The sequence below is a fragment of the Myodes glareolus genome, chromosome X (assembly GCF_982192425.1).
Source record: "Myodes glareolus chromosome X, mMyoGla1.1, whole genome shotgun sequence".
Taxonomy (NCBI): domain Eukaryota; kingdom Metazoa; phylum Chordata; class Mammalia; order Rodentia; family Cricetidae; genus Myodes; species Myodes glareolus.
This window is the reverse complement of record NC_142053.1, coordinates 44478296-44497462: the sequence shown is the minus strand read 5'-3', so window position 1 is coordinate 44497462 and position 19167 is coordinate 44478296. Positions and strand designations below refer to the sequence as shown.

The 19167-nt window shown below is 40.1% G+C and overlaps 1 protein-coding gene across 5 annotated transcripts in view; it reads left to right on the top strand.

The window, feature by feature from the left end:
• Pak3 (p21 (RAC1) activated kinase 3) overlaps positions 1-19167 on the top strand; it is a 256618-nt gene that overhangs the window by 85529 nt on the left and 151922 nt on the right. The window contains exon 3 of one of the 5 annotated variants that reach the window (XM_087903188.1): positions 16024-16145. The exons of the other annotated variants lie outside the window; for them this stretch is intronic. The gene's annotated coding sequence lies outside the window, so the exon portion shown is untranslated. The remainder of the gene's footprint in view (positions 1-16023; positions 16146-19167) is intronic. 5 annotated transcript variants of the gene reach the window in all.

Sequence of the window (19167 nt, the reverse complement as noted above, 5' to 3'; positions counted from 1 at the left end):
AGGTAGAGGCAGGAGGATTTTGAGATAGCTTGGTCTACACTGGAACTCTGACTCAACAACTATACGAAAGGGGAACAACAACAAAGTGATCTGGATTCATTCGGGCTGTCTGTGATGGATGGAGCAATGAACACTTACCTTTATATCATCCTCTAACTGAAACAACTTTTTCTTCAATTATAAATCAACGAATTACAATGGTGTTAGTAATTTTGGCTTTGCCATTAATGGGAATCATTGATGTCTTGAATTATACGGGTGTGTAATTACTATTTCAAAATTATGACAGTTAAGAGATCTTCTATTCTTAATTGTTTAATGTGTTAATAAAGCACATAATGATTATATCACAGTTAAGTGTAGCTGCTTTTCTTTTAATCTTATATGTATCATTTTTTTCTATTATAAAACACACTGTTTGGAGTCCTCAAGGGGTTTCATCAGATGGAGGTGCTTGTTGACAAACCTACGGAAGACAGTTCAATCTCCAGAAGCCATGCAAAAGTAGAAGGAGAGAACTAGGTCCACAAAGATATCTTCTGACTTTGAGATATAGGTCATGACCTGATGCCTGACTCTGTTGCCATATCACAGATGTGCGCATGTATGTACACATGTACAAATACACAAACAAATAAATACATTGCTTTGAAAGGCATGTAGAGGCTTCAACAGAGTTCACTAGTGGTCCATAATATGAAAGTCGTTAACAGGCCCTACCCTATATTTTGTTTTCACGTAATTGCTTAGCCTAGAAACTAAGCAAAACATTTCTGTTTGGTTACTGTTTTGGCAACTCTCTTTCAGACACATTCCGAGGCTTGTAAACATTTAGATCAGTGCTTCTGAAGAGCATTAAATCTAGGTTTGTATTTGTGTAACTACATGCAAAAAAAGGAATATTATGTGAACAACTCTTTTTTTTTCCATGCCTGGCTCTTTAGGGCATCAGACTTCATGGTGCAAGATAATCTACTTAGTGTCGTACTTGTAGCTACCGCTCCTGCTATTTGTGGACATGGTCAGAAATTGAGGTTTGGATAACTATAGTATTGCATTTAACCATTCTTTTTTCCCAGGATGGCCATGTGAACCTGTGTTTATCAAATGAAGATAAAAACAGATGGAAGACTGCCCGATGCTGAGAGCAGACTCAGCAGGCATTTACAGACACTTGTTAGAAAAAAAAAGAGGCATGGAAGACCTGTAAATTTCATCTGACAGAAGCAATCTCGCTCCATTTCCCTTTCTGCTGATTACTGAAGTGAAAGGAAAAGGGGGGAATTGGCTCGATTGTTAAGGAGATGAAGTAATTTGGTTCAGCTCCCTAGTAACTCAGGCCCTAATGAGGTGGGCTCTTAATGAGCCAGATCATCCTCCTTGTCCTCTTCTTAAAGGGTTCTTCATGGGCTCATTGTCAGTTTGTCTCTCACGCCCACGTTCTTGTCTTCTTTTCCTCATTACTAAACTGCACAAAGCACACTTGGGCGAGCACACACACTTCAGCAAATGCCTCATACTCAGAGAGCTTGAGACGTGTTGTATATGTGTACAAGCACCGCTGTGACTTGATTTATTATCAGCAGGTTTCTTGATGTGCAGCTCTCAGAACCTCCCAATTTTATATAGTGAGAGTGTGGTAGAACTCCAAGGTTCACATCCTCTTCCTGTACACACACAGGCTAAATCCATCCACTCTTCCTGACTGTAGTTTTATACATTGATACTACACAGATCTGCAAGGAGCCAAACCTTTATACCCATCATCTACTATAAGTTTATCTGTAATGGGTGGAGAAATGTACATTTACGTCTTCCCTGCCCTCTAACTGAAATGAGAGAGGTGCTACTTGGAGATGTGAATGCGAGAAACATGCATTCCTAAATATGCTTTGCCTACCCGCGCCCCCCCCCCACCGGCCACATTCCTACAAGTGAAAAACTCATTCAAGGGCTGGGATGACAGCCCATGCCTTTAATTCCAGCCCTTTGAATCCAAGGTCAGTTTGGTCTACATAGTTTCTTCCAGGCCAGCCAGGACGACATATTGAAACCCTATATTTAGAAATAAAAAGGAAAAGAAAGAAAAGAAGCAAAAAAAAGAAAAAGAAAAAGAAAAACTCAAAGTAAAACAAACAAAAACAGAACCCCTCATACAGTCAATAATAAGGAAAAAATCCCAAGGCACCTAAGAAGTAAGTTCAAGGGGCCTTGCTTCACAGCCACTGTGTAGATTGGCAAAGTTCCACTGAGTGCACCCTCCTAGCAAGAAAGGTAAACATTTCTCCTGACTTATTTTTGATTTTGTAGGGACAGCCAGACTGACAGAAGAGGCCCTCTGGTAGACCACCTTAGTATGCCTTCGCTCAGCCTGAGGGAATGCAGCTCCTCTTGCTTTCGCTAACCATCTAGTAACTGGAAGACACTGGGGTGTCTGCTACCCACCCTTCTTAGAGAAGACTCCTGACACCAAATTAGCCATTTGAAAATTGAACATAAGTGATTCTTATTTGCATAACTGATTTTAAGGGGCCTGTCCACAGCCCTCACTTTCTCCTGCTCACACTCACTCAGAAATTCCAGAATAGTGCTGTAGTTGGACCAGTCATTAGGACGTAGATAAACTCCTTGTGGGTGGCTGGATCCCCATGAGAATTCCTAAGGAATATTTGAAGACGTCCTCAAGCAGATAGCGAGGAGACGCCGACATAAACTGAGCAATGAGAAATGCTGGACTCCAGAGCAAATGGCAGAGAAGAATTCACAGAATTTCTTGGGGCACCTTAGACCGTGGCTGCTAGACCTGTAGGGCAGAGCAAACACTGAAGTAGACAAAGAAATGATCCTCGGATGCACAACTTTCCTTAGAATTTTAAAAATTCACCTCAATCTTTCCCTTTAGTCTTCAAAAGAGCTGTACCATCCACAAAGTTGCAGGCTTGAATCATACTGCACTCCTTTCTTTTATTTTAAAGTCTATTTATTTATTTATTTATTTATTCATTTATTCTCCCCTCACACACCCCCTCTCTGTGTGTGTGTGAGTGTTTGTGTGTGCTCGTGTGCCTGTGTGTGTGCCCATGTGTCTGTGTGCCAGGGTTTAGTACAATCTGCCAGAATGTAATATGTTCTATCCTTTCCCAATGTGGGTGGCATGGATTATGCTTAGGTTTTAAGGCTTGGCAGCAACTGCCTTTACCCTGTAAGTCATCATGTGGGCCTTGTCTTCCTTTCTATTGCTGTGTAGCTAATCACCCCCAAATGCAGTGGCCTACAAGAGCACAGGTGTGCTCTCATAGCTTTTGTGAGTCAAGAATCCTGGCTCAGCTCAGTGGAACCTTCGGTTGATGCAGCTCTCATGAGACTCCAGTTCAGGAGTCAGGGAAGTACTCACTCCAGGCTGGACTGGAGAAAGGCCCACTGTTTTTCCTTTTATTTTATTGAAAATAGATTTTTTTTTATCACATAATATATCCTGATTGCAGTTTCCCCACCCGCTACTCCTCCCTCCAATCTGGATTCACCCCATTTCTGCATTTCATTAGAACATGAATAGGCTTCTAAGGGGCCATAATGAAATTGAAAAAAGAAAACAAAAACTAACACAGTAGAATAAGACAAAACAAACAAAACAGAAGGCGAAGGACCCAGGAAAGGGCACAAGAAACAGATGTAGATTCAGAGACCCACTTGTTTGTGCACTCGGGAAGCCCATAAAATCGCTAAACTGGAAGCTGTAATACATATGCAAAGAACCTGTAGGGCAGAGAGAGAGAGAGAGAGAGAGAGAGAGAGAGAGAGAGAGAGAGAGAGAGAGAGAGAGAGAGAAACATATGAATAAAATAAAATTTTTCAAAAGCCCTGATACACTTTGAGTCAAGGAGCCTCCAATGACACCACTGAGTTTGCTTTCTGTTGGCCATGCAGTGCTGGGCTTGCAGGCTACCCTTAAGAGTAGTTTGTTTCCCCAGTGAGACTCCCTTGGAGAAAATTAAATTTATTTTCATTTACAAATATTTAACACTTGGAGATAACTTCTGGGTTAGGAATGGGAGCATGTGTCCATTTCTACTCTCAGCTATAGGACCCTATCTGGCACAGACCTATGCAGGCCCTGTGCATCCTGTCTCAATCTCTGTGTGTTCACATGAGCTTTGCTCAGTTGATTCAAAAGGTGTTGTTACCAAGGTGTCCTCTCTCCCCTCTGGCTCTTACACTTTTTCCCCTCTTCTTCTGTGGAGTTCCCTGAGCCCTGATGGGAAGAATCTGATAGAGACATTCTTTTTAGCGCTGAGGGTTCCAAGGTCTCTAACACTCTGCATAAGGTCTGACTGTGGGTTTCTGTATTTCTTATTTGCTGCAGGAGGAAGCCTCTCTGATGATGGACGAACAAGACACTCATCTATGAGTATAACAGAATTTCTTTAGGAGTCGTTGTATTGCTCTGTTCTTTCAGCAGAACACTAGTATTTGCCTTCCCCCTAGTTCCAGGGTTGTCTAGTTTCATGTTCTTGGTCACTCGAGAAGTGTCAGGTTTCATCTATTAAAATGGATATTATATCAAAGCAGATATTGGCTGGTTACTCCCACAATCTTTGCATTTCCGTTGCATTATCATATCTAGCAGTCAGTACACCATTGTAGATTGCAGGGTTTGTAGCTAGGTTGGTGTTTATGTTTCTCCTCTGGCAGACTGCAGAGTACACTTCCTTGGTACCACTTGGTACACTTCCTTGTACACTAGCACAAAGGGGTGAAAGTTCTACGGCATTGTTATAAAAAAAATCTAGTGTTTATAGGTGTAATGATTTTATGTCTTAATGTTTACTTTGATTCCATTGAGATGATCATGTGGTTTTTGTCGTTCAGTTTGTTTTTGTGATGAATTACACTTATTGATTTGTGTAGGGTGAACCATCCCTGAATCTCTTGGATGAAGTTTGTGCTTGATCATGATGGATGATGTTTTTGATGTGTTCCTGAATTCAGTTTAAAAGTATTTTACTGAGTATTTTTGCATTCTCTTTCTTTGTTGAATGTGTATATGGTTTGGGTATCAGGAAAGCTGTGGACAAAAAAAAATGAATTTGACAATGTTCCTTCTGTTCCTAATTTGTGGAATAATTTGAGGAGTATTTGCATTAACACTTCTTTGAAAGTCTGGTAGAACTCCCCACTAAAACCGTTTGTCCCTGGGCTTTTGGGGGGGGTGTTGGAAGACTTTTGACGACTGCATCTATTTCAATAGATGTTATAGGTCTATTTAATTTCTTATCAGATCTAGATGTAACTTTGGTAACTGGTACCTATCAAGAAAATTACCTGTTTCTTTTAGATTTTCCAAATTGGTGGAGTACAAATTTTTAAAGTATATCCTTATGACTTTCTGGGTTTCCTCAGTGTTTGTTATTATGCCCTTCTTTTCATCTCAAATTTTGTTAATTTGGATCTTCTCTTTCCAATGAAGAAGCCCACTTTTGCCTTTACTCATGTGCTTGATGATTTAGTTCTCTGATGGCTGCCTTGCTTCTTTGTTGGCTGTCACACACACACAGTCTTGGTACTGTGCTAGACATTAATCATAGAGAAAGAATACCAACAAGATGCATCTAAGACTTTTGTAAATCCACCACCAAATTGTCTTCCTTTTCTTTTGCCATAGTCTAATCCCCAGGTCCATCTCAAAATCTGTAGCTGTGAAAACTCAGAGGCGATATCCCAAGAAACTGTACCAGAGGTTACCAATCTTAAATAATTTAAAGAAAAGGTGATCTTTCTGGGGATCAGAGATCTAGTGGTGGAAGCTTGAGCAATTTTCTTCACTTTCTCTTTCTTGACTTTACTATAGATGAATACTAGTGATAATTACTCTAAAACTGCAGCAAAATGAAAACATGTGATGACAATCTGAGGAACTCCTAGTAAGTCTCTCTTCTCCATTCCTTTGCGTCCATTCACAATGGAGACTAATATTACAGTCTTGGGGTCTGGATCTGAATTCATAGACTCATTCTGAGCTCTGCCGTTAGTGATGTGATCTAGCACAGTTACTAGATCATGGCAAGCATCTTTTGACCACTTGTAAAATAATAATGATGAGACATACCTATCGAAGTGATGAGGAATGAATAACATAATGTTATCAAATGTTTATCAGACTAGCACACAATGATATGTTAATTTTGTTGTTATTTTATGATTATATGAGGGAATATTATCTCACTCTTGAAAAACCAGTGTCGTTATACCATCAATGTGGCTCCCCCCTCAATTTTAGAGGTTTTATTTTTCTCTTTCCACTATCACACACACAAGCACACAAGTATTTGTCCATGGACAACTTTCAATTTCCCATTTGATATTTCATTTAGTTTTCTATTTCATTCTCCATGGGGATGGCAGCTAGAAAGGGAAATTGATGGATAGTTTATTTGCTCAGAGATGGTCATGGCAACGTTGGTGGGCTAAACTATGCCCAAAGGGAAAAAACAAAGAGGGAGGAGGGAAGAAGAGGGAAAGGAAGAAATGGAAAAGGAAAAATGGGCCAGAGAAGAATTTTTAAAGTGATCCTGAGAGCAAACAGAGGTCACCTTCCATAAACAAGAGACTGCAGCTGGCTGCTTCAATAGGCACCCTTTTATCGTGTCTCCCCTCCTCCTTTTCTGGCAATGTATAAAATCTAGCTTTTCCATAAATGTCTTTGGCTGATGTTTTTTTTTTTTTAGACAGCTCCATTATTACTTCATGGTTGTTGCCATTTTATTCCTGGGGTCATTTCTCAAGTCAAGGCAAGTAGACTACAATGGGTTTGAAGGACATGCTTGCTGTTATGAGTCATGTAGTCTTGTCGCACAGAAAAGCTCTGTATCCTATCTGAGATGCTTCACCCACGTGAAGATGATCTTGGCAGCTATGCTGGGGCTTACATTATAATGAGAAGAACTTTCAACTAATCAGAAAAAGACCTAGATCCTAATTTTCCCTCTACTACTACCTAATTATAAGATTTGGGGCAAGTCTTTTCACTCAAATCCTCTATCCTAGTTAGGTTTCTATTGATATGATTTAAAAAAAAAAAGAAACTATGACCAAAACAACTTGGGAAGAAAATGGTTTATTTGGCTTACATATCCCAAGTCACTTTACACTGAGGGGGGTTCAGGCAGGAGCTCAAGGCAGGAACCTGAAATCAGGAACTAAAGAAGAAGTCATGGAGGAACATTTTATTGGCTTGCTCTCCATGGCTTGCTCAGCCTGCCTTTTTATATCACCCAGAATCACCCGCCCAGGGGTGGTATCATCTACAATGATCTAGGCCTTCCCACATCAATCATTAATTTCCTATAGGCACATCTTATGGAGATATTTTCTAAATTAAAACTCCCACTTTCCAGATATGTTTAAGTTTGTGTCAAATTGGCAAAAACCAAACAGCACAGCTTCATTCCCTAATCCTTTCAATAGAAATAGAACTATCTGCCCCCTCTTGACCACAAAGCCTTTTGAAGAGGCTCATCTGAGTTCAATCACATGCTCAAACTTGCATGGATGTTATGTTAATGAAGGTAGCTGTGGTCTATATGGGTCAAGGGTTCTGCCTCTTATTTCAGTTGTTACACTGTACAGGGACTTCCCCAAATCTCTAAGTCTTTGTTGATTCACCACTTAATAGCCACTGTGATGCCCATGGGGAGTTATAAGCAGTTGGCTGGGTTTTTCTGAACCACCTGTTGTTCTTTACTATGGGTAGCTGATGCCGTGCTGGGGGCTGAATGGTGCCTGGCATGAGAGTGGAGTGTAAGTGGTGTGGTGTGCCAGCAGGCAAAGGCTGTGGTCACGGCTGTGAGACATTATTAGCTGGGTGTTTTCAGGTTTTCCTGGAGAGAGAAAAGGATTAGAAATAAAGTGCTTTAAAAATAGAATTTAAAATGCTGTGAAAGTACAAGGTATTACATTTTTGTCCCTCTCATTTACTATGCCTGGTCTACGAAAAAGGACATGTTACCCTGCTTCCCATGTAACATCTCATTCCATCATTCCCTTATCCCTGGAGAGAATAATTAAATTGGTGAAAAAAATTAAGGTTTAAAGAGAAAGTTTAAATAGTTTTCCAAGACCACACAGTTTGAAGTTGGCAGAGCCTTTAATCCAATCCTAAAATCATTTTGAGAAGTGATAACACTAGCCCATGTTTATAGTCAGGAGAACCTATAATTTCTACAAAGCCAAAAAGCCAGACGTTGGAGCACATGAGGCCTGGTAATCTATAAGGTGCAGATCATGGAGCTTGTCTCTCAGTATGTGGCCACATCCCATAGCTCATCAATTGCTAGGGAACTTCTTCTTGAGTACATGTTTAGTACCAGGAAGTTGTTAAAAGATAATGTTGAACACAAAGTCCCATCCATTAGATATATCTGAGGATGAGTTCAACTGTCCAAGGTCAAGAGGTAACTGTCTATTAAGTATTTACTTAGTCCTATGACCTTGTCTATAGCTTCTTTCTTACATGATTTCAAAGGTAATCAGCCTTTGTATGTCAAGTAGTTCAGATGTGTTATAGACTCATTATGCTTCCCACCAAAATTCTTTATAGAAACTATTAAATTCATAGTAAATATACTTGAAACTACCTACCGTAATGCCTTGAAAGCATTGGGCATTATGATTTTCAAATAGTGTTCTTATTGAGCAGGTGGGCAAAATTTGTATGTAACTATTGACTCAATTTTTATGTTTTATTATTAGAGGAAATCAAATAGTTCTTTTTTCAAATTTAATAGTCATTTTTAGTTCCTCATTTAGAAATTCTTTATGTCTTTTGCTCATTAAGTGAGAGGATATTTGCCAAGTCTCAGCCACAGAATAAGCAAGCACTCATGAAAGGTAGCTATAGTTATTATGAAGGATGACAAGAGAGAATGAGATGATGTACTTCCCACAGAAGGAAACAAGGCTGGGAACATCATCAGTGACTGCAATATAAAATGCATCATCACACGTAAGGTCCCAACACATAGATACCAGGTCAGCTGTTTATCATCAATTCACTCTGAAACTTTGAAAGAATTCTTTTCCTTTTGCGGGTTTGACCATAATTAGTGCCATACTATCTTCTGTTCCCCTGGGTGGGATCCTATGGCCACTATCATTACAGCAGAGAAGACTTATGCCATAAGCTGCTTTAAGTCAAGAATCAAGCATGGAAAATACCTTTCTGACAGAATGAGTAGTTATGTGAGGAGGAGAGGAACTCTCTAGAGAAGACTGAGGGGACAGGGAAGGGCAATGATAGAGATGAAGAGGAACAAAATATAAAGATGTATGTATAAAATATCATAATAAAAGTCTACTACTTTGAGTTGGGAAAATGGCTTAGAAAGTTCCACTGCCCAGTCCAGAACACACAAGAACCTGGACGTGGTAGCTCATGTCTATAATCCCAGACTGGCTTTCATGGGATGGGAGCCAGAGGAATCTCTGGAAGCACTATGTTCTGCTAGCCTAGTGTAATCTGTGGATAACAACAAGAGATTCTGTCTTAAATAAAGTGGAAGCAGAGGAACTACAGTCAAGCTTGTATCTGACCTTGGCACACGTGGTATGTACCCACCAGTTATCACAGACACAAACACAAACACATGCACATATGTCCTATATGTCTAAATATTTTTTAAAAAACACATTACTCTGTGTGCTACATTAAAAAGACAGGGGGAGAAGATGCTGTCTTGCTGACATAAAGTACATCATCACCAATGGGACTTCCGGAAAAGAAACTATGATGAGTAAAATGCAAGGTGCAAGGAAACAACCTGATTTCTGCTCAATAAATGGACCTTTCATATCGGAGAGGTTAGGTTCATGGAGCTGGAAACCACACTGCCCAGGCAAGAATCCTGATTTGGCATTTACTAGCTGTGCAATCTGAGGCAAGTATCTCAGTTTCTTTGGTCCTCAACATCCTTGTATAAAAAAATATAAATGTAATAACATTAAAGGATTGCTATGAAGATGAAATAGATTGTTATTTTCTTTGATGACTATCTGACTTTTATAAATCACAATATAAGACTTTCCCCCCAAAACCAAAATGGGTAAATTTGAGAGCTCATTAAAAAAAATAGAAGAAATTGGAAGAAGTTGTGCTTTAAGGGGTAGTAAGTTTCCTTTTACCCCTAGGACATAGTCAAAAGTAGGTGAAATTAAATATATTCAAGAATCAACAAAGGATTAGACATGATAGTCTTTACCATTGCTTCCTGATCACAAATCAATGGTAGCCAGACAAACTTTTGGGGGAACCTAGGTTAAGACGGAACTTTGCAGTGGATCCCCTGTGCCGTTCTCACGATCATCTTAGCATCCTTCATGGAATTTTTACACCCACACACAAATTTCAGAGGTGTAAAAGTCAAACATTCCTTGCTCCAAAAGCAACTGTTATTTTGAAGCCAGTTTTACTCACAGTTACTGGACAGACATGATCGACACATGGCTTTTGGTGAAACTGTTTCATTAATGTGTTAGATGTCACTTACTGATTCATATTCTCTCCATATGTGAGGTTTCTGTTGTTATTAAATAAAAGGAATTATGTCATTGAGATAGATGCCATCATTTGTCAGATTTATATCTCAGCCAGCCTTACCTGCACCTGCCATTTAACTTTAGCCTCTTAGTCAGCAAAGAGCATCCATTCATCCACTCTCTGCCACCTGTCACTTTCGATTAAAGACCTGGAAACTGCCTCCAGGTGAGGTTGCTCAGCAATGGGCTATGAGAGAGTGCCGGCGTTACTTCAAGCTCAACTGACCAGGCTGATGCTTTAATAGACCATGCAGACAAAGGGCTGTGAGAGAACTAGGGCAGAAATGATTTCTTGCTCAGAGAGCCCGGCTAGACTACTGGAGCCCAGGCAAAAGTAGCTTTCTGGAGGATTGGAGATGGGGTGTCACGACTCCTAAACCCAAACAGAGCTTTTCAAGCCAGCAAAGCAACACAAATGTAAGACATAGGTAAATGAATATCCCCAGAGTAGCCAGGCTTCAAGACTCTCCTGACCACCAAGAGCCTGACTCACGTATTTCCTCACTTCCGTCTTGAATTCTCTCTGGAACCTGTCAACTACTGGGGCAGTCCCTGAGCATCCTAGGGTCTTGGTTTGAGGTATACCTGTTGATCCTGAGTATCCAGGGATATGTCAGAAAGGCTTGGCCTCAAAGTTCCCCCAGAGGCATTTAGCATCCCTAAGAAAACTGGATATAACAAAATGCTATTTTCTAGAGGTTTCCACACTCTGTAAGACTTGAATTAGGACTAGAGGTTTTCACAGATCTCAAGACTTGAATGACAACTAGAGAGAATGTGGCTGAGCAACTTACAAGTATGATCTTGGAATTGGAGACCTGAGTTTCAGTCTATGTGGTTGTGTGCTAATAGATAAATTACTTAACCATGCCAAGCCTTAGTGTTCTTCTAACTGAATTGGGAATGAAAATCAGTGTCCCTGATTCTACGGGTGTTTGAAGAAATTATAGAAGATAGAATGTGGGTAAAGTACTGAACAATCTCAGGCAGAAATGAAGTGCTCAATAAATATTCACAGTCTTAATAGCTATTACCATCTTCATCATAAATTAATTACTGGAAACAGAAACATAACTACTTAAAATATACATATATTTCCACACTTTTCAATGCACATTATTTTTTATATGTTTCTCCATTACATCATTATTAAGAGAAAAAGGGGGAAACGATAAGACAGAGCAGTTCAGAGTGGACAACAAACCACGCTTCATGCTCCCACCTATTCCCTGGGTATCTGAGCAACCTCAGAGGACCAATTCAGGAGAGTGTAAGAACAGCGAGCAAGGAAACCCTGGTATCATGCCTAGAAGAGTGCTCTTTACAGAGCAAACAACCATTTTTTCTAGTTATTGTGATGTTGTTCTCTCTGTAACTCAATCCTATTGTGATTCTGCTAGCCTTTATACCTCTATACTGGATCAGGGAGGAGTCTGCCGTGACAGTAGTGGTAGTTGTTGGAAGTTTGGGGACTTATGGAAGTGACACTATCGTGTTATAGGTGTCTAAGCCAGTGATACTAGAAGGGAAAGAGGCCACCTTATTAACTAAAGTCATTGTGGTTTTAAAAGGCAATCATTTTCCAATCGTCCCCACAGTTAAGTGGGTTCTTCAGCAGCTCTTGTGCTGTGGTCCTCTGTCTTTCAGCCCCCACCTTACCAGTCGGTTCTACATGTATGCTTCTGACTGACGAATTCGCCACTTTCTTCAAATATTTGCTAAAAGCTTCCCAAAGCAGGAAGCCTGAGGGCTGCACAGCACGCTGAGAGAGATGAAGCAGTGGTTTCCATGACAACATTTTGGCACTTATTAGTGTTTGTGTAGGCACCGAGACAGGATCTGGGGTCCAGACAGTCTCTTACTGTGAAGGGCTGAGAAGAAAAAAGGACTCAGGAAACATGATTGCCTTTTCGGATGTCAGCCCTAGGACATAGTCTTCAGAGAGCATTTTGGGCACAGTTTGGTCATTTGCCTCTGGAGAGCTACCTTTAGTATTCCCTTGGGAACTCAGAGTTGCTCTCCTCATTCAATGCCCACTGTCTTGTTAACTGGGTTTAGCTTCCTCAAATATCCCTTTATCATAGAACATACTCCTCTGCCCAAAACCTTTCCTGCTTCCCCACTACCAATATCTACCTTCTGGCATCGGAGGCCTTACACATTCTCCTTTCCCAAAGCTCTGGCCATTTTGACCACATTTCTCCCAGTATGTAATGACTACTTCAGCAAGGCCTTTCTGCCTATTTTCATTTTACAGGTGTTTCTATTTCCATACCATTCTCCTTCCTTGAGTTCCTGAAACCATAGCCCATGCTTCAGGGACTTACTGGTCTTTTATGACCCATCCTAAATATCACTTTCTTTAAGGAACTTTCTTGACCACTTTAATTCAATGGAAATCTCTTCTATTAACTCAAATTTAAGCACTGCTCAGATTGGCCATGAAGACAGCACTCCAATGCATAATGCATTCTCAGATGTATTACTAGTCCTTATATGGCTCTATACACTTAGAGAGAAGGCTTTTTTTTTCTGCTCCCATCACTATCAATACAGGCCAGGCTCTTAAGAATTTCCACAATATCTGCAAAGTGCTTACCCCAATGCCTGGTATATGGGAGCTCGTGGATAGACATATGACATTATTACAATTGTCCTCAACTAATTCTTGATTCAAGCCCTGGTACATCCGTCACCACTTCTATTCATGAGCCTCATATAATGTCCCTGCATCTTCATTTAGTCTTGGGCTTGAAATCTTCATGAGCCATTAGCTTGGCAAAACTCAGTGAGTGGCTATTGACCTTATTTTCACCCTATGCTGCTGCCTGCTTATCCCTCCAGCTATCAGGATGGGTTGCATCATTTTTATCTGTGAATAACACAAAGAAACAATTCTCAAAGGAGCGAGAGCCGAGCATTAAACCAAGCACAGTGTTCTTCTGAATATGGGACACTGCACAGGTATTGCATAGCCAGGAAGCCAGGTCTTCTGGCTATACTTAATCTCTTGTACTGTTTCCCAACCCTGGAACAAGACATAGAGAAAGTCTACATGTGACACACATACGCTGAATAGTTTAGTGCTAATTTTCCAAAAGGAAACTCACTGGATGGTGAAGTACAATTGCATCCAAACTGCACAGCCATTGTGACAGCTCTTGGCCTTGTCTAGGCTCTGATGTTGACCATGAGTGTTCCTGTGTTGGCGTTTTCAGCCTCTCACTTCCCAGGCCTTAGCAAATTGGACCTCAGAGAAAATATTTCATTTATTTTATTTCCTTTTAGTTCTCATTCTAACTTTTTAAATCAATCATGATTACTTTGGAGGCTAATGTAAATAGCTACTCCAACCAGCCCACGCTCCATTCACAAGGAAATGGAACTGGAGATCAATGTGTTTTCAAGAATTAAAATCTATTATTTTATATGTCAAAACAACTGGAAAGGAGAAATTCAAGCATAAAAATAACCATTGCACTTGTTTGATAAGTGCACATTTTATACATGTATATAGTCATCACACTATCCCCTATTACTATGTAGTTACTGTATGTCAATTTTTAAAAGGATGAAAGCATGTTATGACAGTTGTAAAATCCTACTTTAACCCCACCATAGATAATATGAATGCATAGATATTGTAACTCCACTTTCTGAATATAGTAAGCTTAATTTTGTAATTGGTCTCTGATATTTCTTATATTGGAAATTTCTAATGATTTGTTTCTATTATTTGCTTTTTCTTAAGGTAGCTAATAATTGTCTCTTTCTTCTTCTGTTCAGCTGTCTGTGTTTGCTGGCCACTACATTTGACAGCTACTTGTAGAAGTCACTTGGATTCTACCACAGTTCTCTTTCTTCAGATCTCTCTCTCTCTCTCTCTCTCTCTCTGTGTGTGTGTGTGTGTGTGTGTGTGTGTGTGTCTCAGACAGAGAGATAGAGAGACAGAGAGAGAGAGGAGAGAGAGAGAGAGAGAGAACAAATTGGTTTGCTTTGTTCATTTTGCTATAGTGTTACTGTTACAGAACCATCTTACATGCTTATAATATAATTTCTTGAACTGTTTAAATACAGGATACAAGTCTTTGTGGTTAATGAGGTTCACTCATCCTTCCAATACAGTTGAAGGCTTAGCTTGCTGTGGGGAGTGTGTTCTACCTGACTTCTCACCACTGATTCTTTCTAGGTCTTTATTTCTGTTCCTTTAACCCACAACCCTTTCACCTTGAAGGTCAAATGGGCTAGCACTGGAAAGTATTCCTAGTGCAAATAGGAATTTGCTCACTCTGCTTTCTCTGTTCCTATTGTCAATTCATTTGTCCTTAATGCTTCCTATATTTCTAGAAGGTTCTATATTTATTTTATAGTTTTATGTATACTTTTGTAATTTTTGGCAATTTCAACTATTACAATAAACCCAAGGTATATCCCATATAATTTTGTCATCCTGCTTTGAAGTAGGAAGTTGGAATGAGAGGCTAAAACACCTCCTGGCTGATGAGTAAAGTTCTTGAATTCACTTGCTCAGAGCCATACAGTGACAAAGCTTAAAAGATAACGCAGGCTTCTGCAAAGTGTCACAATTATATTACCAAATTTTAGCAAGCAGCAGAGTGCCATGGTGATCCACTGTGCTGCTCTAGATGTCTGCTGAAGGTGGCCTTTGGTCACTCCTCGGTTTCTTCCACCTTCTTTCCTCATTTTCTTTTAAATTCTTTCCTCATACATATGGGGTGTGTGTGTGTGTGTGTGTGTGTCCATATGTGTATGAGTATGTGAATGAGTATGTGCCTGAGTATGTGCTCATATACATCTGTATGGTTTGTTATGTATTTGGTTGTACAGGTCTGAGGCCTTTGTATAAAAATCTCCCTTGATTGCAGTCCACCTCACATAGTGAGGCGTGGTCACTCATTTAACCCAGAACTTTCCAACATGGCGAGTTTATCTAGCCAGCTAATTTTGGGAATTCCCTGCCTTCTCCTTCTGAGCACTGGAATTATACAAGCCACTGCCACACCTGACCAATACTTACGTGGATTCTCAGGCTCCAAACTTCGCTCCTCATGATTGCATAGCAAGTGATTTAGTTACTAAGCCATCTCCCCAACCCATCGACCACCATTTTGTACTCTACTGCTCCAACAAGCAAGACCTGCTTCGTTTGTTGGTCTTTTCCAACATTTGTTCTACCATTTGTGCAACAAAGCCTTAGAAAGAGAGCAGGAAGATTTTCCAAAGCTGTGATGTCAAGTTCATGACATCTTCACCCTTTCTCTCTGTCCATGTGCTCTCGTCAGTCCCTGCATGTAGTCTTTGAAACCCAGTTCCTTTCACTAATGCAGCGGCCTGACTGCCACTGCCTGTGACCAGGGTCTCCTCTGCTGTCAATTCCTCCTTCCCGCTCTGTAGTCGCTCTGTATCCCTCAGGTGCAGCGTTGGAGAATGAAAGTACCAGAGTCCTGGAGTGCTTTTCCACACGAGTGTTAATTTTCCCATCTGTGCTGTCATCTGTGACTACCAGAAGCTGATCTTCGAATGTGTATAAGCAGGTTAGTGGAACAAAATCTAAAAAAAAAAAGGAAATCCATTTTCATAGTTACCTATGTAAGCTGTATCATTGAGGTTGTGAATTTCAGACTTTTACAGGGGGCTGATTTAGGAGACTCAAAAAGATAGGAGATAGAATAGTCTGGCTATATCATAAAACATGAAAATTTGCAGTGGTGTATACCACCTCTATGAGGGAAATCCAGTGGACTGATAACCTAGCTACAGACACCCACAGGCTTTTCTATCTCCCGTTTCCTGCCCGATGAATGTGGCTTATGTCTTAGAGCTTAGATATTATTAGCTTATTACCAAGGACCCTTAACAGATGCTGCAGGTATAGCGAGGAGCAGGTATCTGAAAAGAGGGCAGCAAGGGAAAGAGGTGGGAAAATGTACATGAAATTACCCTGAACATCAGTTGTATAGCAATAAGCACTAAGGTACTTGTACAGCAATGAAAGGCAGAACCACACTAACACTTTCCTATGTTACGAGCAGGTACGTCCAGACTGCTAGGATTATGAATTTTTTTTTGTAGTCACTGTATGTTTTCCCATTTTAACTTATTTTTATTTAATTAGCATTTTTCATTTATTTTACATACTGACCACAGTTTCACATCCCTTTCTTCCTCCTGTTCGCTTCCCCTTTTTGAGCATAGTGCTTCTGTCCGTACTCGAGAAGCATTATGGAGAGTTTAGCATACTGACTTCTTTTCCTTTGCGGTTCTTTTCTATTTAAGATGACCACTAAGTTTGCTTCTTCCCTATGTTCAATGGTTGTACCCACTCTCTGTGGTTTGTTTTTCCAAGTTACTATGTAGGAAAGTAAGAGGAAAGTCTAGGATGGAAAAGAATTGGAAAGTTAGAGTCACGAAACAGAAGCTGGATCTAGTCTGTTAAGTAAGAGCCATATGTTTTGCCAGCAGCCCATGCTTACCTGCGTACTCTATCCTAGAGGCATTGAGTTTAATTAGTAGGCAATACTTACATTCTTCTAGGAAGTTCTGCTTTCAGCACTTTAGGCAAGTAGATTCATGTCTGACACATTCCATCCTGACTACTGTACCCATGGGCCAGTGCTGGACTAGACAGTAGGGTAGTAGGCACCTCTCAGTCGCATTGGCATTGCTGCTCTAGCTTTAGTGGGAGTATGCTTTTCAACATTAGTCACCTCTATTTGACCCCATCTCTCTGTCTTATGTCTATGGCTTTTGTCTCGGCCACTGCCATACTGCTATGTCCGTACAGCATAGCCTTCTCACTTACTGATCTAAATTTCACTCTGTAACTTCATCTATTATTGGTAACAAGGGCCACCCTGGCTGCCCTGCTCAACTCGAGGGATAAAGGGAAGCCTTGATGGATGGGGTACACAGAGAGCTGCATAAAAGCTGAGGCAAGATGGCTTGTCTGATGTCTACTATCGGCTGGACACTCCTGGGCACTTTTCATGTCTATATTCATTTGCTGTTAATCAAAGAAGGCAGTCAGCCTTGAAAGGTAGGAGGCGGACTTGTTTTTCCTATAATAAGTGGAATAAGATGATACAGGGGAGGGATTATTTCATGAGTAAGGAGTCTGTGATCAAACAAGCATCTGACTTTAAACAAGCCACTGTTCTTCAGCTTGCTCCTTTGTAAAATGTCCAGAGAGTCCTTGCTCAGTTATCACATGCATTTGTTGTTATACAAGTGATAGCGATTAACATGCTTTCAAAAGTATAAAATTTCATGCACTATCATGCAAGGCAATTAGAGTATTGTTTAAGAACCAGCTTACAGATGGACTATGGGATCTTATATCTCGGTTTGGTGACTTACTGCTTGTACATGACCTTGGGCAAGTCTTTAATCCTCTGCGCGCATAAATTTTCACATCTGTGCAATGGTGACACTGAAAGTCATGGTTCTTGGAGATTTTCTAAAGAGAAATTAGATCATATGTAGAAATGCTGAAAAAAACGCATGGGAATACAATAATATGTTAGATATTGAGTATTTTAGTCCCATATTTTCTCCTAGCCACTCCTTCCACACTAATAATCTTTAATGCGGCATAACATAGTTAATAATAGTTAATAGTGAAGTCCATGTATATGGCACATAACTCTTTTTACCCTAGGGCATAACATATATCTTGATCATAGAACATGTGTGTCACATAGTACCCATCCAAGAAAGGGTGTTGGAAGCTCAATACTCCTTTTTCTCTAGTAGATAAGATAGGGGCCTTGTTAAAGCTGGTGAGCTCTGATGGTTGATAAGTTTTTGCAAGCAAGAGTTATATATTAAATGAGATATATTTGTGTAAGGAGGGAGAGACGGAAGTTATTTCACTACTCAATTTATTGACCTAACGTTATGTCATGTCTGAGTTACAGAGAAGACTAATATTCAATCCTGACTTTAGAGACTGGACCGTTTAGTGGGATATATAAGGCACACACTCAAATTTACATTTTGATAAGATAGAGTTATAGGCTGAGTGAACATAGAATTATAGGCTGGATGAATATCAAAGTTATTGTATTAAGTGAAGAAATATGGACTCAGAAAAACAAATACTACATGTTCACTCTATATGCAGATTCTAACACTTAACATTTGCAGATGTATCCATGTAGGTGTGAGTGTGGGTATAGGCCATGCAACTAGAAAGTGGGGGAAAGGAATTAAGGAATGGGGTAACAGCAATAGAATGCATGTGACAAAGTACAAAAAGAAACTAGGAGTGGAAGGGTACATGCTTATGAAATATAATGCTTTGCAAACTAATTTTAAGATGATTAATAACAGTTTCCATGTATTCTTTATAACCTGAGAGGCCTAGCTGCATGCCAATGTTGACAGTTTTTGCACAAGCTGTGCAAATACAAGGTGCTGTGCTAAATAGAAAATGGATGGATGCTGAGGGCATCATAGAAGGCATCTAAGCATGAGAATAGAAAGAAAATGGCACAAATTAAGCTCTGAGCTAAGGACATCCACAGAGTATAAATGGTGAGTGCCTTGTGTTAGCTT